Raw genomic sequence first — 26,238 nt, 5'->3', positions numbered from 1 at the left:
TGACCGTACCTTACCTCTTCGTTAGCGAGTTGTTTCTTTCACACGTAATTTATCAAATACTCCTCGTTTGTGCCTTCATCTGACCTTACATTAACGTTAGGAAACAAGTCTAATACACTACTGAGGTTTCCCTCTATTGAAGGTCTTCTCACCTTTGGTGTGAAATGTTGCCAAGGGATTTCCAAACATATATCCTTGGTACTCTCTCTCTCTCTCTCTCTCTCTCTCTCTCTCTCTCTCTCTCTCTCTCTCTCACACACCAAGCTTACGGCTCCACGGATTGTTCCCATCCTATCGTCCACTAATCCAAAAACAGGAACGAGGGCTAGCAACCTCATCCCGAAAGACTGGTTAGAAGGCCGTATCCCTCTGACGTCACCTTCTCCATAGAGGAGAAAGGAGAACAAAAAAAAAATTATATTATATATATGTATATATATGCCGTATACTTATATATACACATACAATATATATATATATACACACACATACAGTATATGGTTTATGTGTGTGTGTGTATATACTCTCGAGTGTAGTTTTTCTATGGCAATTTTCATTAATTTCCATGTTTTAAGACAACTTTTCCCCAAGTCTCCAATACTTCTTCAGAAATGGAAAACCATAGCAGGAGGTTTTGTCCTTTCTTCAGGACTGCAACCCTCAGGATAAGAAGAGACTTAAGACGCTGAAGAAATGTTGCCTTAAAATAGTAAATTATTTTAACGCCAATTGTAAAAGAGCAAAAGTGTGTCAGAAATAATTATATATACATATATATATGTGTGTAATATATATATATATATATATATATATATATATATATATATATATATATATATATATATATATATTTTGTGTGCATATATATATAATTATTTCTGTGTATTTTGTGTGCATACTGAAGTTAAAAAATTACAAAACTGTCAGTTTTGTAATTTTTTAATTCTGGCATGCACAAAATACACACAAATAATTATATATTTATCACACAAAATAAACAGAAATAATTATATATATATATATATATATATATATATATATATATATATATATATATATATATATATATATATATATATAATTATTTCTGTTTATTTTGTGTGTATGCCAAAATTACAAAATTACAAAACTGACAGAAAAAGTATTAGAAGTGGCAAAAGTAGCGAAAGGTGTAAATATACCCACGGAAAAAAACGCGAACTTGAGAAATAGAAGGTACCGCAAAGCTAATAGAACGTGCCAGGGAAGACGAAAGATTATAACATTTTATTATGTCAAGAAATCCACAACTAGGATTTTTCTCTTTTTTTTTTTTATTTACGGAGATTTCATGGCTCCCAACCCTCCCATGTGCAAAATCCAATAAATCGATCAAGCCCTTCAAATTTGATTCAACTGGCAATGAAGTTGGATCGAGTCAAGTCAAGTTGCCAAAGCCGTTCTCAAGCTTGGCCTGCTCGTTGTTGGTAATGTTAATATTATATAATATATATATTATATATATATATATATATATATATATATATATATATATATATATATATATATATATATGTATATATATATATATATATATATATATATATATATAGTATATGTATATATATATATATGTATGTGTGTGTGTGTAGACATGTATATGTATATGTATGTATGTATGTATATATATATAATATTATATATGTAGGGTGAACCAAAAGTAGGTGGAATAGGGTTAGTGTTAGGTGTATGCTATAACGATGGTGTTTATTATATATTTATATTATATTTCCAGTGCCTTTGTATTATATTGTATACAATAAAATTTAATTGTAAAGGTATTAATTGTTAATAAAGATTTAATTGTATTAGTTAATATAATTGTATATGTAATCTTAAAATAAATGTTATCATCTACTGTTCACCTATATATATATATATATATAATATATATATATATATATATATATATATATATATATATATATATATCTGGTCACGAAGGTGACCTTTGAAAAGAATGTATCAGCCTTTCGAGAGACCATATGACTGAACACAGCATGTAATAAAATGCTTGAGTGCCGTTCGCATACCACAAGAAGTCAATGTTCGCAGAAAACTCTTGCTGGCAAAACACGTGGAGTGGAAATGCGATTTCAGCTTAGAACATTGTAGAAGGCGATCCGGTTATAGATCCGGATTTGAATAGAATATCACTGCGTTTTTTCCCCCTCGTTGAGTGTGTAGGTACGTGTGTGACCAAGTACCTCGTGATGCCTTGTTTTACAGAAGGCGTGTCTTGTCGTACATTGAACTCGAGCGATGTCACGAGAGTGTGTTCATATGTGTGTTGCAAAACCCATATCATGGGAGTGTTTCATAGAATGAGTGGGCAATACGATCCGTTCTGGGTATAATTAACATGTGAACCGTGCAAAGGGAAGCACACAGATGGAGTCTGTGTTCCAGAGGACTTTCGTGAAGTGAGTACAACTCATAAAACATTTTAGATTCTTCTTTCAGACTCTGGAGAAAGACTTTATCCCTGTTGCAGTGAAATCTGTGTTTCTGCAGTTTTATGACACATTTTCTGGTTTTTAATATAACGCTTGTCTCTTACAGGTATTCCTTCCTTCCATTCTTTCTCTCCACGTACCTCTTCAAAGAAGGGAGTGGTGTGACATCGAATCAAATATGAAATGACCTTTATAATGTATTGAGTGACCTTTTATGATTTGGATGACAGATGGGTTATTTCTGTATTTCCTTAAATGATTGGGTGTCTATGTTTTGGACCTTAATCAGACGATTTTCAAAATTATGTTGAATCATTCGAGTTCATTCTTTCGTAGCTTACTTGAAGTTTTTTTTTTTTTTCTCAGTAAAGTTTTTAGTTTTGTAACCTAGTATCTCATTCCAGTAGACCTTAGAATTTAGTTAGGGGCAATGAATAACTTATGATGTGAAGATGACAGATCAGCTGACACAGCAAGTCGGCTCTCGCTACCATACATATCTCAGGAAACGCGAGACACCAACCTCTGTTCTTAAAACAGAGAATTAAATAATATATAGGCCTCGAAAATCGGGCCTATAACACACACACACACGCATATATATATATATATATATATATATATATATATATATATATATATATATATATATATATATATATATATATATATATATATATTAATATTACCAACAACGAGCAATCAGGCTTAAGAACGACTTTGGCAACTTGACTTGACTCGATCCAACTTCATTGGTAGTTGAATCAAACTTGAAGGATATGATCGATTTATTGGATTTTGCACATGGGAGGGTCGGGAGCCATGAAATCTCCGTAAATAAAAAAAAAACAGAAAAATCCTATTTGTGGATTTCTTGACATAATAAAATGTTATATTCTTTCTTCTTCCCTGGCATTTTCTTTTAGCTTTGCGGTACCTTCTATTTCTCAGATTCGCATTTTTTTCCGCATGGGTATATTTATATCTTTCGGTACTTTTGCCACTTCTAATCATCCTTTTTTTGTCAGTTTTGTAATTTTTTAATTTTGGCACAGATATACAGCATATATATATATGTGTGTGTATATATATTTATACATATATATGTATATATATATATATGTACATACATACATATGTATAATGTTAGTTCATGGTTATTCGTCCTTTATACTTAGATCTGTGTCTGAGAACAAGCAATCTTTTTTACTATTTGTTGTACTTGTTTCCTTGTGTTTTTGTAAGTCTAAATTTTATTTTTTCTTCTTTGCCACTTCATGGGCTTGAAGGTTTTTGCTCTATCTCTCTCTCTCTCTCTCTCTCTCTCTCTCTCTCTCTCTCTCTCTCTGTCTTCTTCCTCTTTTGTCGTACTCTTGTCTGTTATTAGCTCATGGCCTTCATAATTATTCTTTGCATCATCATATCTCTCTCTCTCTCTCTCTCTCTCTCTCTCTCTCTCTCTCTTCTCTCTCTCTTCTCTCTTCTTCTTCTTCTTCTTCTTCTTCTTCTTGTCTCATAGTTATGCCTATTATTAGTTCATCATGATATTCTGAAATCATTATTTTTTGCATCATCTCTCTCTCTCTCTCTCTCTCTCTCTCTCTCTCTCTCTCTCTCTCTCTCTCTCTCTCTCATACTTCTTTCCTCTTATGTTTGGCAAAAGACTCTCCCTCCTTCCGTCTCCCACCTCGTCCCCCTTTTCACTTACAAATAAAAAGAGAGAAAAAAAGATCGATGTTTCTAATAGTTCAGAATGAATGAAGACTTTCAAAGTCACTCTGCAACGAAAAGTCCTTTTGGGCAAACCTTTGTTGTCTGAATACTCTCTCTCTCTCTCTCTCTCTCTCTCTCTCTCTCTCTCTCTCTCTTCTTCTTCTTCTTCTCCTTCTGCCTATTATTGGTTCACGGTCTTACTCATTTTTGCATCTCTCTCTCTCTCTCTCTCTCTCTCTCTCTCTCTCTCTCTCTCTCTCTCTCTCTCTCTCTCTCCCCGCCCTCGTACCTTTTTTATCGTCTTGGTATCAGGTTTTTCCTTAGCTCCCCGTCTCCTTCTTTATTGGATCTGTTCCCCCTCATTCATGACTCCTTGTCCCATTTCTTCAGTCATCTCTCTCTCTCTCTCTCTCTCTCTCTCTCTCTCTCTCTCTCTCTCTCTCTCTCTTCTTCTTCTTCTTCTTCTGCTTCTTCTTCTTCTTCTTCTTCTGCCGCCTATTATTGGTTCACGGTCTTACTAATTTTTGCACCATTCTCTCTCTCTCTCTCTCTCTCTCTCTCTCTCTCTCTCTCTCTCTCTCTCCGCCTTCGTACCTTTTTTATCGTCTTGGTACCAGGTTATTCCCTTAGCTCCCCGTCTCCTTCTTTATTGGATCTGTTCCCCCTCATTCATGACTCCTTGTCCCATTTCTGCAGTCATCTCTCTCTCTCTCTCTCTCTCTCTCTCTCTCTCTCTCTCTCTCTCTCTCTCTTCTTCTTCTTCTTCTTCTTCTTCTTCTTCTTCTTCGTCTGTCTATTATTCATTCACGGTCTTACTAATTTTTGCATCGTATCTCTCTCTCTCTCTCACCCCGATTGGCCGTTCCTTTGTTGTCCTTTCATTCGATTAAGATCCCATTCCCTTCTCTTCTAAAGTGTCCTGTCATCCATCCTTTGTAATCGTTCAATGTTTGTGTTCCTTGTTTCGTCACCTGACTGTTTCTTCTCCATGCACACATCCGCTTCCTCTCCTTCCTCTCTTCTCATTCTCTCTGCTTCAGGCGACGACTGGAAGCAACTAGGTCCCTACATGCAATGACGAATAGAATGAGCGTCATATTTTCTTTTACTGATTAATTTTTTGCTAGTATCCGGTAATTTTATTCTGGCTTGTAAGTTAGGATGTGAAAGGAAATAGTGACGTTGGTAAACAGAGGAAAAAGCAGCGTTGGTGTTGTTGGAGAAGAAACAGAGGCGGTTGTTTGTGACAGGAAAATCAGTCTAGTGATTTCTAAAAAGTCGTCGATGGTGTTCGGCGAGGAAGTTATTTGTGACGTCTGTGTTGAAGAAATCATGGAGAACAACGACTGGGGAGAAGACATCACTCTCGTTTTTTGTGTGAAAGCAGAAGAAAATAGTGGTTTTGTTGGTGAAGGAGGGACAGATATTGATGTTGGTGGTGTAGAAAAACTAACTGAAAACGTTGGAGTTAAAGTGAGAAACGTTATTACTGAAGTTGTAGGTAAAGGAAGAGCAGTCATTGGTAGCGTTGGTGGTGAAGAACCAGAGGTTATCAGTGATGCTGGTGATGAAGATGAGTCGTTGGTGGTGAAGAATCAGAAGTCAGTGTTTATGATTCTTCACCACCAACGACTCATCTTCATCACCAGCATCATTCATAAAGATGAGTCGTTGGTGGTGAAGAATCAGAAGTCAGTGTTTATGTTGGTAGTGGAAGAGAAAGAATCATTCATGATTTCGTTGAAGGAGGAGCACTCGTTGATGAGTCATTATTGTAGCTGCTGGCAAAAGAAAAGACTTTGTTAGTGTTTATGACAAGTTAGAAAAGTCGTTGGCAGTGTCGGAATGAAGGAAGAAAAATATTGCATGCCATTGGTGGCGAGGGGTCAAAACCCATTAATGCTTCTAAAAAAAAGGGAAACATATGATTTTTGGTATAAAAAATTAATAAAAAGAAGGCGGACAAGCGACAGAAGAAGAATGAAAATAAATGCAGAAAACAAAGAAAAACCACTCTCTCCTGATTAACGATACCATAAGACTCACTACAAATGACAGGTGGAAAAAACCGAGAGATTTCGCCACTAGATGTCACGCGTTCTGCGAGCAAAGAAAAGAAGTTCTGAAAGGAGGAATACGAAGGAAGCGGAATAAGATGTCAGGTGCTGTTTCAATGGGGAGCTTTTATGAAAATTCCTGCATGACACATTATCTGTTTGGGCTGACGTCTTGACTGAAAGGCTACAACCTGTTTTTTGAAAAATTTTTATATTTTTTTTTTTTACGTGGAGGGACCTCGTTGTTTCCAGCTGCTAACAGAAGCAGAGGGAATGAGAAGGAAGGAAGCGGATGTGTAGATAAAGAAAAGACAGTCAGGCGACAAAACATGGAAGAAAAACTTTGATTAATCACAAAGGAAGGATGATAGGACATTTTAGTGGAAGAGAAGGATCATAATCGATAAACGAACAACAAAGGAACAGACTCCAGGGAGAGGGAGAGAGAGAGAGAGAGAGAGAGAGAGAGAGAGAGAACTTATTTTGTATCAGGTGTACATTTTGGTTGATAAACATCTCTCTTTCATCCACTTATCTTTTGATAAACCAAAAGAAAATTCTTTTTCATATGCTAAATTATTCATAGCTGGTTTAATGCGTTGACTGATAATAGAAGAATGTTATTCTGGCTGCTATAAACGACGAAGCTAGCGTGCCAGCATAAAGCCGGCATGATTTTGGTTGCGCTGTTGACACTGACGCTCCGGATATTGATACTGCTTTATTGCGTTCTTACGTTTCTTACCCTTATTTGTTAGTCTTCCTTGTATCTTCATCTCCTTGCCAGTTTATCTCTAATTATTTGTTGTTTAATAATTATTTTCTTCTCTCTAGCTTCTTTTTCAGTATTGGCCTTTTAATAATAATAATAATAATAATAATAATAATAATAATAATAATAATAATAGTAATAGAAATTAAGTTACGAATAAGTCGAAGAGGATAAGGTGTCATAATAGATGGATGAATGGATGGTTGAATAAATAGATAGATGGATGGAATTCTTCGGGATACTTTATCTGAGTTTGTTAAGAGTTTGAGGTTATCAACACCCCTGGCTTTGGAACTCCTTTCCTTTCTCTGCTTTTCTAGACTCAGAACTTTCCTTCTATTAATAGGTAAAAATGTTTATCTCCTCCTTTTCGTTATCTTTGATATCTCGGGCCTGGTCTAGAAAAAGGTTTTAGGTTGTCCTCCCTTTTGACTTTGCTCTTTCAGAGGAGTAGGTTTGGTTATAAACAAATAGGGAGTTTGATGAACAAAAATATATTAATCCCCGTAGAGGGGTACTGCCGTCAGTTCGCCTCGCGTGGTGCACTGTAAGCATTAATTAAAGGGTCTTTGCAGTGTCCCTTCGGCACCTAGCGGCAACCCCTTTTATTCCTTTTACTGTACCTCTTTCTTACTTCTGACTTTCCACCCTCTCTATTAATTGTTTCATAGTGCGGCTGCGAGGTTTTCCTCCTGCTACGCCTTTGAAACCCTTTTACTGTCAATTTCCGTTTCAGCGCTGAATGACCTCATAGGTTTCAGCGCTTGGCCTTTGGCCAAAATTCTCTATCCAAAAAATATATTAATAAATTGAATGGATTGAGCTAAGGCTATGTAGGTCCTTGCATGTAGGAAGTTTTTCCAAATGTTATCTGATCTTATGTTAGTGGTTGTCAGTAATGAGTGAACGGCTCTATCTCGCATTACTGCTCATGGAGTGCACTCAGATTATATCGTCTAAGTCACCTCTCTTCACGCTTCAGTCCACCAACACCACGGAGAGCCCTCTCTGGCTTTCTGCATTGAAATAGACCATTTGGAAAAATAACGAAGTTATCAAAGAATGATATTTTTTATGCCTGTACAAAAAAGGCAATGAACTGCAGTACCCAAAGTTGCGAACTAGGAAACGCTCTCATCTTTCCTGCCGGAGTAGTTGGTTTTAGAACAATAATTTCATCGTGATGAATGAAGAAGTTGATAGTGTTCCTTAGAAGCAGACGTATGCTTCAGTACCCGCAGATACGAATCAGGTAATACATATCGATTCCAACTAAAAGAGTTGATTTTCGAACAGTCATTTCTTCATGATAGATTATGAAGCGGATAGAGTTGTTATGGCGAGGAGACGTAATCTCCAGTAACCTAAATTACAATACAGGATACTGTATAGTTCTAGGAAAATAATTTAGTTTTCGAGGGGTTTTCTTTCTGAAAAGCTAAAACATTCTCAAATATCAACCCCCCTTTACTGTAGAATTCATGGGTGTGAAAACAGTTCTGAGGAAGATTATAAAAATGAGGTGTCAGAATTGCCAATAGCGAATGAGATTTTGCAGGAAAACCGAAAATTATCGTCTAAAAGAACGAATGGATGGCGGAATTGAATGGTTGCTACTGTCCCTCTTCCAAACCAGGAGCACTGTTTCTCTTAGGCCTCTAATAGGCTCGCCTGGGCAAGCCGTATGGAGATGGCCGATTGTCATGGGCTGTCCAGCCCCCCTTCAGTTAGAACCGTCTACAGCAGTGCATTTTCTCTCGAGGGAAGTTCCTAATTAACCTTGGACTAAATAGTGCTCTACCAGACACGGAAGTTGTACCGTACGTACACTGGCTCAAGGTCGCCGTGGAATGGAGAGGTCAGGGATAAAGAATAATTAAAGGATACTGAGCTCATGTTCTCGAGAATATGATGAATAATCACCTAAAAACAGTTGTTGGATTCCGAGTAATTGGATCTCTCTCCCCGGCAACTGAAAACATGAAAGTCTCGAAAACATGAAAGTCTCGAAAACATGAAAGTCTCGCAAATATGAAAGTCTCGTTACTTCCCGCATCCGTGTGGGCGGAAACGAGGCCACGCACTCTTCGTGACGTGCGTCAGAGAGTCTGCAATATCAAGAAACCTTTGCGTTATTGAGAAAAAGAAACTGGCTCGGAAAGAGTCAATTATAGCCGAACCAGGAAAGCAAAGGATGTGGGTTTTGCAAATGACCTTTCTCTCAGTGGGTGGAAGATTGCTCTAAGAGTTTGTTGTTAAGGGACTTTTTGCCATGTAATATATACAGTAAATGTCTGGTTGTTTTGTTTACAAATAATGATGATATACGTGTAAATGCTTACCTACATTGTGTATTTACTTTATGGTGTGTAGCCATATAATACTTTACATTTTATATCACGTATATATATATTTATATATATATATATATATATATATATATATATATATATATATATATATATATATATATATATATATATTATATACATGTATATATATATATATATATATATATATATATATATATATATATATATATATATATATGCTTATATTTATGAATATAAGCATACACAACTTCAGTGTAGCTGGGTGCTTAAGCCGTGGAATACGTGAAACCCCAAGTTCTGACTGGGAATGTTCAAGGGGTTATTATAGTCTTTTAGTCAGTACTACAAGACCATCTACTATAGCTACTCAAGTGCTAGTTCCCTTTCCTGAACCAGGATCATGGTACCTTACGTTAAGCCCAAGTTGCTTTCTCACCAATGCTAGTGATATTTTTGGGGTGAGTTCTGCCTCTTGCCTACAAGGGAAATGTGATGAATACGGTTCCTGCTATCAGTATATATCTTGGGGTTTCATATTTTCTACTTGTGTGTGTGAAGCAGGATACCGTGAATGGGGCTGCACAGATAGTTCACAGGCAACATCAAACTGGGAACTTTTGCTTGCGACATTGCTATTGACACTCTCCAACCTCTTCTTGCTACTAGCAGTCATCCTAGCCCTGAAGCGAAGATGTTTTGCAGAGGCAACCTGTTTATGCCTTTACTATGGTGTTCTCAACGTTTTACCATGCCTGTGACCAAGCACCATACGACTTTTTCATCGTGCGACTGAGCGTTATGCAGATTTGTGATTTCTACTCTGCTATTTTTTTCATTTTGGGTCACCCTTATTGTAATGGCAGATCTTCCACGGTCACTCTACTCCCTTTTGCATGTTGCTGGTGCCATGGGTGTTGCTCTAGGAGTTGAGTATGATCGCACAGGTTTGTGGGTATTGCGGTTCCTTCTGTGTCTGCATTCTCCATTATGGTAACCTCTTGGATGTGGCACTGCAAGAAAGGAAAAGGTTGCTATCCAACTAAGGGGTATTGGCTGACTTGTTTATTACCTGGTGTTCTCCTGGCTGCCTCAGGTCTCATATATTATGCCTTCCTGGAAACTCATGACAGCTATTACTATGTGCATTCTGCCTGGCATGCAACCATGACTTGCCATTCTTTGTCTACTTCCTCCTCGCCGAGAAAAAAATGGTATGAACTTCAGTTATCAACCTAATTGTAATTTTTGTACTTAGACTACTGTACGTTGGCCTTTTAGCTAGCTGACTTATTTATAAAGGGAACTATCATTGATTATAGTGATTCTGTCACAACAAAATTATTTTTGTATTGAAACTTGAGAAGTTGAAAGCAGTTTAATTTTACTTTTATACTTTAAGAATAATTAAACTTGATTCACATGATATATATATATATATATATATATATATATATATATATATATATATATATATATATATATATATATATATATATATATATATATAATCTTCATCTCCTTGAACGCCGTGCGATGCAAAGGGTCTTTATGAAATTCTCCCACTCAACGCCTTTCGACTTGTAGTCTTTACTCTGGTAAGTAAAGGACTAGAAGTCGAAAGGCCTTGCAGCACTCCATTGATTCTCTATCCTTCATGGATTTTGTCTTTATTTATATACACATCACGTTCCATATTTTCGTGATTCAGTTATACATATATATATATATTAATATATATATATATATATATATATATATATATATATATATATATATATATATATATATATATATATATATATATATATATATATATATTCTTCATCTACTTGAACGTCGTGCGATGCAAAGGGTCTTTGAGAAATTCACCCACTCATGTCATATATATATATATATATATATATATATATATATATATATATATATATATATATATATATGTATATATATACATATATATATACATACATACATACAGACATACACAATTACAATCAACCGAAAGATCTCGTAGTTCGAAGAATTTTGCAGAAGAGAGATCCAACAGATACCTGTTTACCTAAGTTGGCTGATATTGCAGCGAACAGAGATTCCACGCGCGAGCCAAGAGATTCAGAGGAGATTGCTGCGACTGCACTGAAACAAGTTAGTGGAAGAGGAAGTGGTGGAGAAAAGGGAATTCCATACACGAAGCAATGATACTGAGTGATTTAGTTTAACAGCACAATCAAGATTTGGGAAATGATATTCCTAGTTATTTGGCTGCGTCATTTTTCAGTTGTATAAAAAATGAAAATAGTATTTGTCTCTTTCAAGAGAGAAATACTCTTTTGTCAGGTTACCGTTCGATATACAATCAAAGAATTCATAAAATGATATTTTGTTCTTTCTTCTCTTTTAGCATGCGGGTGTAGACAGAGATATGCTGATTTATTATCACAGTGTTCTGACAAGACATTGGTTTCCGTGAGCGGAAAAGTAGTGTAGGACGTTAGAACAAGAAGGGCATAATTTTATGATCAGTTGTGTTTTCTCACACCTGAAAAAATACCTAATAATTCTTTGTCCCAAAAGAGAAGAGTTTTCTGATACATATGACTCTAAAGCTTGACATATTTTACATTTATGGTTGATTTTTTTGATTTACAAATAAAATATTGCAGTTCCTGAAAATGCATAAAAATCATTGATTCAGCCGTCAGTCATCGATTTGTGTTTTCTGGGGAAACCCGTCGTTCTACGGGGGCTGCCAGAGGCCTTACGCTCTCTATGTGTCTATTACGAATCCCTTACCGTTGTACACGAGTTGCGATTAGGCAGATTATAAAGCACTTGTTGCTGTAATGAGGCAAAGGTTAGGTAATTCATTCAGTCAGTCTGTTATAAGTTTACTGAGCACGATTTGTATCAACGTTGGTCATGTGAAATGAATTGTGTGTAAGTTAATCGAATTGTTTTCAAGTATTTCGAACAGGATATTCATAGTTTGAAATTACAAGATAATTGCATTCATTCTCAAATCAGATAAAAAAATAATCATATTCTCTCTCTCTCTCTCTCTCTCTCTCTCTCTCTCTCTCTCTCTCTCTTCTTCCTCTTCTTCTTCTTCTTCTTCTTCTTCTTCTTCTTCTTCTTCTTCTTCTTCTTCTTCTTCTTCTTCGTTGGATAGATTCACGTGTGAGGACAGGAACAGTATAGGCGTGTTTGTTTAAGAATTCAATATGCCTCTCTATTGATGTAATAAGTGAATTGTGTACATAGTAGTTGTTCGACTGTTTCGGGTCGCATAGGCGTGGAAATAAATAGGAAAGGACAAAATAACAGAGAAGAATGATCAGTACTTAATGTCTGCACCGTTATTTCATTTTTGAAGACGGTAGAACCCTCACCCAAAGGGGTGAAAACATTCATAAGATATACTTATCGTCATAAATTACAGGCAATTAGCTTGAAGAAATTTGTTTTGGGGGAATCTCTCTCTCTCTCTCTCTCTCTCTCTCTCTCTCTCTCTCTCTCTCTCTCTCTCTCTCGGCGCTTCCTTCCACAATAACGGTTCGAATCCTAATAGGATCTGCAGCAACCATCCTTCGTTCCGTGCAGGAATTGTAAGCCGCCCCTGAAAGGCGGGTTGCTAAAGCGAGCGAGTTTCAGCTGCTGCATTGTGCCGCCGTGATTGCGTCCTGGGCATTGTGGGTCAGGGCTGTGGGGCTGTGGGTAATCCTCATAACTTCGTTTCCGTTTCCCTTTCGGTCACCGTGACCCGAGTTAATCAAACTCCCACGTTCGTTCCCTTGGTTCAGAAATGGTTGATAACAAGTTGCTGCTGGTGTGATTCGTAAGAGAGCTGTATCTGTTATCTTTTCAAACGCTGAGGTTGACGGGACTGGCATTTCATCGTGTTATGTATAAGGAAAGTTGACAGAGTGAGGATTGTGTCGAAAAGCAGACGATATGACAAAATTCCCAAGTTTTGTGTCCGGATTTATAGTGACATGAATCAAACAATACAATCCGTTCCTCTTTTTCCGCCAAATTATGGATATTTTCAACTAATAAATTTGATTTATTTAAATATCTTGTGTATTCATAATAAAAATAATTTATTTGAATGCTGTCATGTCAAAAAACCAAACAAAACCTTGGATATTTTCATTTAGTTTCGATAGAACTGTTATTGAAAATGCACATGTAGTCGTATGATATAACCCTAAAGGCTGAGAATTTTTTAAGCAGTCTTTCACAGAATGAAATGTCATTATCTTTGAAAAGAGAAAGAGATTTGGAAAAAAAAGTGTCATAAAATACAGACGAATGTAAAACGACAAGCAAATAAACAACGGTTGAATTATTATACATGAATACACAAAAGTTGAGAAACATGTCGAGAGAATTATTAAATTGTAGCCTGCCTTCCTAAATAATAATAATAATAATAATAATAATAATAATAATAATAATAATAATAATAATAATAATAATTAAATTAAATTAAAATTCCAGTTTTTAAAACCAGTGGCTAAAACTTGGTATAAATGAGCTCACTGAACTGATTAACAATAACAAAATTAAAAAAGCATCAATAGAAATGAATCAGCATGCCAGCCGGGATAAACATTCGCAGTGCGTTCTGTTGAGTCACGTCGGCGTGTTCTGTTGATCTAGATAATTGGAAGGACGCCTACCAAACGTTTGTTTGTGCTTTGGACCCGAGTTCCGACTTGCGTAGGCTTGTGTTGGCCGTTTCACAAGCCCAGTTGATCGGACAAGGTTTGTTTTGCGATCGGAAGGTTGGCCAACCCGTGTCCAGATGTTTATTGAGCTACGTTGGGGATTTCTCAAGCTTACAGTAGGTCTTATATATATGCGAGGATATCTAAAGCTGGGAAAATATATTTGCCTTGGACAACTATTACTTGAAATATATATAATATATATGTGTGTATGTTTGTGTTTGTATGTATATATGTATGTATGTATGTATATTTATAAGTAGACATATACATATATATACATTTTATATATATACATACATAAATATACATACATATATATGTAGGTATATATATATAATACGTACGTGTATGTATGCTTGTATACATACACAAACTTTTCATATGAATGTTCATACGTCGCAAAAACACATTAGCATGCATGCCCATATGTATTCATATCCTGAAGTCTTTATGCAATTAACTTACATTGGTCCATCCTTAATATAAGCCACAATGCTCCTCCTCTATCAAACCTTCTTCCATCTGCTGTGGTCTTCCGTACGAGCTCTTCATATTATGCACAGTGTCCCATCTTTTGTCTCATGTTCAGTTATATAAAATAAGGTACACTCGTTTAACAATGCTAGTACCGTTAATACTAACCCGTGAATTCCTTACAACTTACCTACAGAAATTTACCACAAAAACGCCGAGTCATATACTTTGAACCCTGTCGAATCCCGTAAGTAGTCTATTGAGGCATATTTTCTCTGCCTCTCTGATATACACCATAATCCAGTTTAGCTATCGTCAGTGTTAATACGCACTCTATTAATTCTTGCATCCCTCTTACATCCCTCACTGAAAAGTTCTATTTCGTTATTACTGTAGCTTCATTCATTTTCAGTCATACTTTACTCATTAGTACTTCTTAAAAATACCCAGTTTCCGTAAATAACTAATTTCCTGTAGCACCTATTTCTGCATACCCAGAGGAAATTACTAACAAAGAATAAATAACTAAAAGGTCAGAGAACCACCTTCAAAATCCTCTCGCAGTCTTTTCTTATTCTTGACACACTCAAGCTGCATCAAATCCCCCCAGAGTAAGTTATATCCCCGACTCAGGAAACCCCAGAAAGTTAGTTTTGATTTACTGCGCTCTCAGAAAAGCGTTTTAATTCATCCGAGAAATCTGCGAAGCTGGGAGATCCCTTCTGCCGAGAGAGCAGTTCATTCGAGGTTCCTTCTGTGGATCCTTCACTTGCTTGTTCGACAGTTGAGGGACATTGCTGACGTTCTCCTTAACGCATTTTACTTGAAAGGGATAAGAGGCATGACGTTGACCTCTGAACTCTGCCCTACGAACTGAGACATCCCTCTGAAAACAACTCTGCCGTGGATATTTATACACTTTTGCTGGTCTTAACCCCGGATAAAAGAGGGTGGTTATTGGCCTTGATGCTATCATCTTCCTTGTGAAAAAAAAGGTCGTTAATTGAGCTTGCAGCTGACCTTATGACGTCTGATGCAAGCGGAAATAGGTCGGAGATTATGAGAAATAAAATAAATGTTACTGTAAGAGATTAAATACTTGCCATAAAGAGAGAGAGAGAGAGAGAGAGAGAGAGAGAGAGAGAGAGAGAGAGAGTAGTAGTAGTAGTAGTGTTACACGTAAGAATAGCAAGGGAAAGGGAAAGAGAGAGAGAGGCGTGGGGAGGGATCAATTACTACATTTTATTTCAGATTCAGCAGATTAATCCCAAACAAAAAGCTCTGATGTGAAGGACAAGAGTCAACATCACATCCTAAATTTTTTCTCTGCTCTTCAACTTTTCCATCCAAAGAAAAACAATTCGAACTCTGAACGCCTGAAAATTCAATTTCATTTTCTACCGACTGATTGATAGAGGCAAAAAAAAAAAAAAAACACACAAGCATAAAAATGAAATCGTGAAAAAAAGTAAATGAAAACCCGAAATCAAAAAGAGTGGGAAAACACTCTTTGTGTCGCCCTCTATTGGAGGAAATTTGAACTTGCCCTTTCCTACAGGAAAGTCTGACTGAGCGGGAAACGCTTGACAGGGCGAAGGAATATAGGGAAAAAGAGTACACATTTTCGTGCTGGAAATTGCTTCTGCAATGGAGTTTCTAAATGTGGAACAGGAACGACCTACGTTCGTGAGGCTGATGGAACACGAAAGAGGGAGAAAATATATCGAGTTGGAGTAGAGCATCAGGAAAGGAGATAAAGAGCTAAATATATAGATATGCTTAGACATAACTCTTGTTTTCTGGACTGCTGAGGCTTGTTGTAGGCCTCAGTCATTTTTGGTTAGTTTTACAATTCTGGTCAGGTAAAATAAAGTTCAGCATGAAGGGGAGGAGGGGGTGGGGGAAGGGGAGCGTCCCATTTTAACTCCCGCTCTTCAACCTTGGTATCCGAGTGTACTAGGCCGACTCAGCCAAGGAGACACTTTATAGTGTCCTCTAGAACGGCTGTTCGGTTTGAAGGAAGGTTCACTGCTGCAGCAGTGTTGTTGACGTTGAAAGGACGTCAACAGGGACTCCTTAGTAACCAAGGGCATCCAGGGTGCTTAGGTTAACGTGAACTGGGATGGTATGGGTGGGGGAAGCTGTGATGCAGCAGTTGAAAGCACCCATGGATGCTAAGAGTGGAACAGCAGCCATGGGGTATTTGTGGAAAGGGACTTGATTTTATAGTTACTGGCAAAGCTGTGCTCAGCGTCAGTTCGTTTAAAGGACTGTCGAAACCTTAGAGTTACCGGAGAGAGAGAGAGAGCGAGAGAGAGAGAGAGAGAGAGAGGGAGAGAGAGAGGTAAGGAAAAAGCGAAAATCGTTGACGCGAAAGAAGATCCATACCAAGCGAGAAAAGCACCAAGTTTCCCCGATAATTTCTGAGCGACCTGGCTGTGTCTTCTCGGGAAGTGCTACCTTTGTCTCCTGGATACTTGCATCTATTGGACGAACCAGGGACGTTGCGAAGAAGGGAGAAATGCCGAAGGAGGATGAGGAGAGAGACCTGAGGCATATTTCGCTCTCTTTCATTTCAAAGAGTGCATTGTGGGTTGGATAATGGGGGAGAGAGAAAGAAGAAATGGCGAGTTCTTTGGTGCGAAAATGGATGACTTGGGAGACTCTACTGCGAAGATCTTTTCCTGAAAGATTGTGAATTTGACGATTCTCTCTCTCTCTCTCTCTCTAAACCCATCTCTCACTCTCTCCTTAAACCATCTCCACTGATGAAAGGGTGATTCCAGAAAAAACTAAATATCACTAAACAGTTTATCATATGACTACTGGATCTATGACGAACCCTGTACAAAATACATATTAGCAAAAGAAATACTTCAACTTCTTGTCAGTTGACCTCATTGTAACCCCTTCCCATAGTGTCAGACTGATAAGGTCTGTTGCAAAATTTAGTGGGCTTTGGTATTCTTCAAAAAAATAACTCAACCAATCGCTAAAACCTTCTTTTATCTAGAACTGGGGTGCAAACTGTTTTGCATATATATAAAAGATGAAATTACGCAACCGGGAAGCTCCTGCCTGTCTCATACGGACTCGTAAGGCCTGGCAGTTCGCCAGTTCCCACATTTTTAATGTGGAAATCGGACGCCCTCGAACATCCGTTCCGTCCACTGCCATTCTTTGGAATTTTCTGTCTGCATGTTTTTCCAGACTTACAATCGTTCTTCCTTTAAGACGTTGAAGGTGTATCGCCTCTTCTCTCCTTCTTTTTGTTTTCTTCTGCCCTGGACTAGTAGATTGCCCTTGCCAATGGCCTCCGTAATTGAAAGAAATCAGTATCACATAAAAAGTCCAATGAAATCACTTTAATCAGTTTTTATGTACAGTAAGTATTATTTTTTATCTCTGGCGTCTGAATTTAGCAAAAAAAAAAAAAAAAAAGGAGATTAATTAAAAAAAAAGTAAATAAAAGTCAATCATTTTAAAGAATTTTCATACAAACTTAATATTATTTTCTATCCCTACGACTGAATCTAGCAAAAAACAAAAACAAAACAAGAGAAAGAAAAAAAGAAACTAAGCCCAAACGAAAGGAAACCAGAGACCCTGAATAAAGGGAAGCTTAGTCCCTTCCAAAAGCCGTTTCGTGTTCCTGCACATCAACGACGAATGCCGTCCAGCGTTCACGCGAAGAATACAAACAGAACGCGCCTTTTCTCTCGCAAAAATAACCAGGTGGTGTGAGAGAGGGAAAATATAGGATTCCTGATTAATCTCTCTCTCTCTCTCTCTCTCTCTCTTTCTTCGCGCGCCGTCGGGAGTTCTTTGAAGTGAGATGAGTGAATTATTATTATCATCTCACTTTGTAGCTTTGAAGTAGAGTGCACGAATTATTATTATTATTATTATTATTATTATTATTATTATTATTATTATTATTATTATTATTATTATTATTCCGTCATGTTTGAAATTCTTGTCTTTTTTTCCATTTTTAGTAAAAATTTATCATGATAAATAGAAAAATATTTCGTGGATGGGGCTGAAGTATAAATTTATATTAAATCTGAAGCTAAGGGTCGGTGCTATATTTATTATTATTATTATTATTATTATTATTATTATTATTATTATTATTATTATTATTATCATTATTATTATTATTATTATTTCCTCTGTCAAATTGATCAATAAAAGGAATTTACAGGCAAAACTTTATTTCTTATCATTAATATTAATATCAAGAACACTGTAGCTCTTCTGTGTTCTCGAGAGTTTAAGATTTTGTGTCAGTTGAAAGCGCATTTCATTACCCGTCGACTGTATGTGTTATACACGGAAAGAAACATTGGATACATGATGTTTTATGTAGTAAGATTATTGGAGAATTAAAGTCAAAGATTATGTGCTTGTAATTTACTACGAACGCCTGCATTAAACATGATAAATCAGAGAACTTTCGAGAGCTTGCTCCCATCCCCTCTGCAGCTGTGTGGATTTGCTCTCAAAGATTTGCAGCCATACTATTTTCAGTTCAGACTTCTGTATTGCGTTACAGGTAAGCATCTGTAGATTTGATTTTTCCGTCAAATATTCTGTTTATTAACATGGAATTTTACTGTATAAAACAGATTTTTACTTTTTATTAAGTAGATTTTTCTCACATCTGCATGTAACCAGAGCATCTTGACTGATTTGCAAGTTAATATTTTACATGTCTGTTCCCTTTGAATGATTGCTCATTTTCTACAATTACGGAAAGATACTTCACCTTACTTTGAACAGAGGTTTACACTAGGGCTGTACCGATACTATCGGTACGGTATCGGTATCGAGTATCGGCCATTTGGAGAGTATCGGTACGGTATCGGTATCGGGAAAATAATTCCGGTATCGGCTGATACTTTAAAAAAAGGCTTATCTACATGGCGCATATTGTAAAGAAATTGGGCTTACATAATTAATCAAATATAGTGAAACAAATCAATTTATGCCGAATGAAAATAATGTGAAACATGATTATATTCATACACAACAGTAGTGCACAGAATTGCTAACATGGTAGTAGATACAGTACGAACATTGAGCGCTAAGATCGTACAGGTCGGCATATCGTCTCGGCGACACACCGTCGTGACGACTGTGTTGACTGGGAATGACCGTGTTCAGTTCCTGGTCCACTGGGTCGCCGTACTATGTTGCAGGTTTGTAAACCAGTGACCTCAGTGGAAGCGTGCATCATGACTCAGTTGTGAGATGACTGCCGCTCGTCAAGGTCGATTGTGTGCAACTGCTCTCAACTGCTTCACTGGCATCTTCCCCAAACCACTTTCACAGATACTTTTACTTATTTAATTAGATCAAGATGTCAAAAGCTACTAGTGCTTCTTCTGCTCAGACGGTAGTATTGTTTGAAGTTTTATACAATTGACTCTTCTGATTCCAGTAAAGCTATTTGTAAACAATGTGGAGCAGTGTCTCGTGGGAGGTAAATCTCCAAAAAGTTTCACCACGTCAAACTTAAAGAAGCACCTCCATCTAAACACAACGACGATCTTTAAGTCAGGAGAGAGAGAGCACAACAAGTTAGAGCATGTTGAACTGAAGCGTCATGCACCGATGAGTTCTTTCGTTAATTTTGCAAAGAAACAAAAAAGTGAAACTTCAAGTGGACCCTCTACATCCCAGCAATCAAAATAATTTCTCAACTATTTTAAGTGAAAATTTATAAGTATCGGTATCGGTAAGTATCGGTATCGGTATCGGCCAGAAACAAGGTATCGGTATCGGTATCGGGTGAAATGTAGAGATAATTCTTCATTTTGCATCGAGATCGAGCCAGAGAAGAGAGATTCCAACCAAGATGCAAAAGGAATAAAACCAAAGTACTTCCACATACCTGAAGAATTACCCGTACTGAACACACGGCTTTTATTCTGAATTACCACACTGAGTGAAAGTGATTGAAATAAACGTGTAATAATTAAGTGAACCCAGAACCTCATAGTGGCAAATGACTAATTCAGATTAAGTGTTATCTTCTGGCTACAATTCGAAAACTGCTTCTTTTTTTGGCCAGTGTGACCTGGTTGGAAGCTCCCTTTTCTCTCAACCAGTGAGCCCTGGCTCGATCTCGATGTAAAATGAAGAATTATTTCTACATTTCACCCGTCATTGTGTGTGTTCAAAGTAAGGTGAAGTATCTTTCCATAGTTGTAGAAAATGAGCACTCATTCAAAGGGAACAGACATATAAAATATTAACTTGCAAATAAGTTTTGCAGAATTAGATGTTCTTGTGGGGACAAGGGATTGAGAACTGGGAGAAGAAAAACAAATAGATTTTATTTGATTTGATGGAAACGAGAAACATCAAAGGAAGCAGTGGGATTTGACGGCAAAGGAAGGACTATTATTAAGCTGTTAAATAATAATAATAATAATAATAATAATAATAATAATAATAATAATAATAATAATAATAATAATAATAATGTAATAGAACTGCAGCTTGGAGATTTCAAGGATCGTAGTTTTCTCCACAAGAGAGAGAGAGAGAGAGAAAGAAAGTTGTGGTTGGCGTTTGGGAGTAAAGTACGTTCTAATTGATCATTCTTTTTGCAGCTTTCACCAGGAAAACGCTCACTGTTGTTATTTCCCCACTGAGTGAAAGTTATTAAAATAAACGTATGGTAATTCATAGTGGCAAATGGCTAACTCGAATTGAATGCTATCACTTGGTAAAATTCTAAAAGTGTAAGGAGTTCATCCTGCCCAGACAACTCCTTAGGGACTGTGTACCTACTTAGAACGTTATTGGTAGCATCTCTGCATAATTGTGTAAAATGAGAAATCAGTCATAGGGAACAGACATAAAAGTATTTGACTTGTGAATCAATTTTACAGAACAGACATCCTAGTGTGAAAGGGGATCGAAAATAGGGAGAAGAAAAACAAAGAATAGATTTGATTTGATGGAAACGAGAAACATCAAAAGGAGGCAGTGCTAATTGACAGCAAATGAAGGGCTATTATTAAGCTAGTAATAATAAAAATAATAATAATAATGTAATAAAGTTGCAGCTTGGAGATTTCAAGGACCGTAGAATTTTTTCACGAGAGAGAGAGAGAGAGAGAGAGAGAGAGAGAGAGAGAGAGAGAGTTGGGGTTGACATTTTGGGGGATAGTACGCTCCAGCTGATATTCTTTTCGCAGCTTTCACCAGGGAAACGCTCACTGTTGTTGTTGGACCTACCTCGATACTACAATACTACTATTCTCTTTAGCTACACTCTTGAATTTTTTTAATTCACCTTTATTTCTCTTCCTTTCAAATTTTCACCTGTTTTTTTTTTGTTTATTCTTCGATTTTTCTCTCTCTCTTTCCCTCACAGTTTTTTCAAGGTCTTATATTCACTCCTAATTCTTCAAGCTTGTGATATCTCTCCATTTTACCAATGTCCACGTTGTACTTTTTCTTTTAACTGTTTAGTAGATTTCCCTGGCTTTTCATACTCATTCTACTTTTGACACAAGTAGAGTAGAAAAAATTACCTCCATAAATAACTGTACGGGTAACTATAGTACCTATATAAGAGGCGAAGTACAATATTTTCCCATGATGTCCTTTACTGAAATTGAATTTGACTATTTCCCTTCCTTGAGAATATAGACGGACAAAATCCTCGAACTTATAGGTGGTGTTTTTCTTGTAGAACGCAGTTCATACTTTATTTATGTATAAACGGTATTTATGAGAATAAGCTGAAGATAGGGTATAATCAGCTAAAGTAGGAGCCGTAGATCTGCAGGACTGCGTTTCCCACGTTTGCTAGGACAGTGTGTCACTCTCAGCCAACTGGCCACCATTCTACCCTGCTATAATTTGGTATTAGTGTCAGCTGGAGTCCAAAAAAACGGCGTGGGGCTAGCAGTCTCACCCATGAAGACTTGCTGACAAACGGGAGGGCTGTACACTTTTGGCGTCATTCCCTCCAAAAAAAAAAGGAAAAAAAGCGTATATATACAGTATACAAAACACCCATAGAGAGATCCACTAGGTAGGAAAACTTACATATATACACAGTATATAAACTTCCACCCAAGGGGAAGGGTGTAAGTGATTTCGATATTAAACGACATTTGTGGCAAAATATTTGTGAATATAAAAAATTAAGTCATACATGTATAAGTGACAAAAATCCTCACGTGCTCGCGCGCACACATTCACACACACACATATATATTTTGTGTGTGTCTGTGTGGAGAGAGAGAGAGAGAGAGAGGGGGGCGGGGTGGGGAACAGACTGTAGGGAGGAAATATCAAGTGGTTTATGTTGAACTTTGTTATCAGTCTTCGATGGACAAAGAGATAAGCTGGTCCACTCAGGGTCCCGACACGAGACAAACCTCATTATTAAATCTTTGCTCGAAGGTCATGTATATACGCATGTACATACATACATAGTTTGTATTCATATATATATATATATATATATATATATATATATATATATATATATATATATATATATATATATATAATTATATATATATATATATATATATATATATAATTATATATATATATATATATATATATATATATATATAATACAATACAGAAATATCAATAACATGAACATGTTGGAACAAATACTTCCCAGACTCACATCAGATTGAACCCAGGCCTGATAGTATGCTGCCCACTAGTTACATATTAAGCCATAAAAGAAGTTGGAACCGAGCGCCAACTCTCTTTTAGTGACTTGTGTGACCTAGTGGGCAGCGCCTTGCCTTCAATTAAAAGACCTGTTTTTGACCCTGGATGAGTCAGAATTTATTTTTGTTCCACGATTGTGTTGATTATTTTTATTTCTGTCACATTCACTCAGAAGGATAATCTGAAATGAATGCTGTCAATTGGGTCATTACTGAGTCGGGAAGTGGGAAAAACACGCTGCTATGTAAGCAGTTAGCTTGCTCAGGTAATTCCTTGTGTGCAGTGGCGCTCAGGTTCCAACTTCTTTTATAACTTGTATGGCCTAGTGGGCAGTGCCCTTGCCTTTCATTTAAAAGACCTGGGTTCGATCCTGATGTGAGTCAGAAATATATATATATATATATATATATATATATATATATATATATATATAATATATATATATATATATATATATATATATATATATATATATATAATAAATTTTATTTATCGTATCATTGATTAAACCCAGGTCTTCAACTGAAAAGAGACCGCCCAACCAAGCCACATAAGTCATAAACACGCTGGTATGCAAGCATTTTTAGCCTGCCCAGGTAAAGTCTTAGACAGTGGTACTCAGGTTCCAACTTCTTTTTGACTTGTGTGGCTGGGTTGGTAGCGGTCTTGTCTTTCAAATTGAAAGACCTGGGTTCGATCCTTCTGTGAGTCAGAAATTTATTTCGTTCCACACGTGATTGTTTGTTGATTAGTTCTAATATATATATATATATATATATATATATATATATATATATATATATATATATATATATATTATATATATATATATATATATATATATATATATATATTCTTTTGTTTTTCTAATAATTAATAATAATTTATAATGCATAATTCTTATGAAAGCAGTGAATTGGGTTAGGGTTTCAGTTAACTGTAGGGGGTTGCAGCCAAGGTAGACAAGGGCAAGGGGCTAGCAATCTCACTTCAGGAGACCTGCCAAATGACAAAGATTATGATTGAAAATATAAATTATTATTATTATTATTATTATTATTATTATTATTATTATTATTATTATTATTATTATTACTGAAGTAATAGAGAATATAATATAGCCTGCTCCTAGTTTGACAGATTCTGAATACTGAAACAGGCTGTAACTGTTTGTGACACCTGGTAATTATTTATTTTATAACATTTGATCGCAAATGAATTATGCCATTTGGTTAACGGATATCATTAGTGAACTTACTGTAGCGTTAAATGAGGAACGTGCTTCCATTTTGGGTTGTCGCTAAATTAAGGGTGTTCAGTGTATGGAGATGTACATTTATGTGTGACTGGGATATTTAAACTTCATAATTTCTCTAGTCCATATATGAGTATGATGTATTATTGTGTTGAGGGCCTTTTTGGCCGAGTCGGTTGAGCTTCAGGCTGCCACTCGATGGGCCGAGTTCAATTCCCAAGTGGCCGGCTGATGAAGAGTTAGAGAAATTTATTTGGTGATAGAAATTCGCCGCTATAATGTGTTCGGATTCCACAATAAGTTTGTAGGTCCCGTTGCTAAGTAACCAATTGGTTTCTAGCCACGTAAAATAAGTTAATCCTCTGGCCAAATTCCTAGAGAGCTGTTAATCAGCTCAGTGGTCTGATAAAACTAATGCATACTTAACTTTTAAAGTTTTTCTTGCATGCAAATTCTGTTGAATTCTATGCCTTTTACTGTTGATCAAATCTTATTAGTTTGACAATAATTTCTGAATCTTCTCCGTTCTTCCAAATTCAGCTGAGGGACAAAAAGCGAAGATTAACTCTCCACTCCTCCTATCCCCGGAATCCGTATGCCTGCATTTCCATTTTTGTTTTGTTTGTTGCCGCCAGAACACATGATTTTGTTTTCATTATTTTTCACAAATGAAATTATGTTTTTATTATAGATTTTATTGTATCATAACTTTTATAACTGTAAATAAATTAAAATTGTTTATTTTGTACTTATTGATATTATAGTGGTTTATTGTATTGTCATTGTTTTGGACGCTACATAGCCGTCCGCACACTGTAACAAAACAACAAGACGCTATGTCCAGATTATACACTTTGAAGAGGTCGCGACGAATGACGGAACAGCTGTGGTGTGGTGTTTTTAGTAAATGGAACAGAGAGTTAAGCTTCGTTTTTTTTTTTTTGTCCATAAACTGAATTTGGAAGAACGGAGAAGATTCAGAGAATATTGTCAAACTAATAAGAAGTTGATCAACAATCAAAAAGCCATAGAATTCAACGCAATTTGCATTATTGTATTAATGTAGATCTCTATTATGTCTTGTATATCCTGTATCATGCAAAAGTGCTCTTTTTGAAAGGTGAATGTGTCATCACTTAAGAAAAGAAAGCCGTGAATGTGCCCCTTTTCGTGTATTGACCTAGAGAGAGAGAGAGAGAGAGAGAGAGAGAGAGAGAGAGAGAGAGAGAGAGAGAGAGAGAGAGAGCCACGCCATTCTACCATCTTCTCTCTCTCTTTCTCTCTGTCTCTCTCTCCTACCCCCGTCATAGTACACGTGTCTCTTGACAAGACTATGTCCCTGAAGCCCATGGATGGTAAAAGACTTGACTCTGTCTTTGACGTTCGCAAATTATTCTGTAACCATTTAAACGATCCCTTTTTTCTCCCCTGTGAAAATAGGCTTTCATTATCTTAATATTTCATCGGTTGGCATTTAAACGACGCTCTTTTTTTTTTTCCCCTGTGAAAATAGGCTTTCATTATCTTAATGCTTCATCAGTTGAGAAGACCAGCATTTCCCAAAACTTCCCTAAATACTCTAGCGTAAATAACTCCGTTTTCTACAGATATTTCCTTACATTTCAATAGACGATAGGATTATCACTACCCAGTGTTCACTTACACTTGGGTATTCCTTGAACATT

At 36.5% G+C, this 26,238-nt stretch overlaps 1 protein-coding gene and 1 pseudogene across 1 annotated transcript in view; one reads left to right on the top strand and one right to left on the bottom strand.

The window, feature by feature from the left end:
- Positions 1-26,238, bottom strand: part of LOC136841563 (uncharacterized) — a 106,431-nt gene that overhangs the window by 69,803 nt on the left and 10,390 nt on the right.
- LOC136841564 (transmembrane protein 8B-like) lies at positions 4,463-10,698 on the top strand (annotated as a pseudogene).

This window comes from Macrobrachium rosenbergii, chromosome 9 (assembly GCF_040412425.1).
Source record: "Macrobrachium rosenbergii isolate ZJJX-2024 chromosome 9, ASM4041242v1, whole genome shotgun sequence".
In the NCBI taxonomy this organism is placed as follows: domain Eukaryota; kingdom Metazoa; phylum Arthropoda; class Malacostraca; order Decapoda; family Palaemonidae; genus Macrobrachium; species Macrobrachium rosenbergii.
The sequence above is the reverse complement of the archived record's forward strand: the minus strand, read 5'-3'. Positions and strand labels throughout refer to the sequence as shown.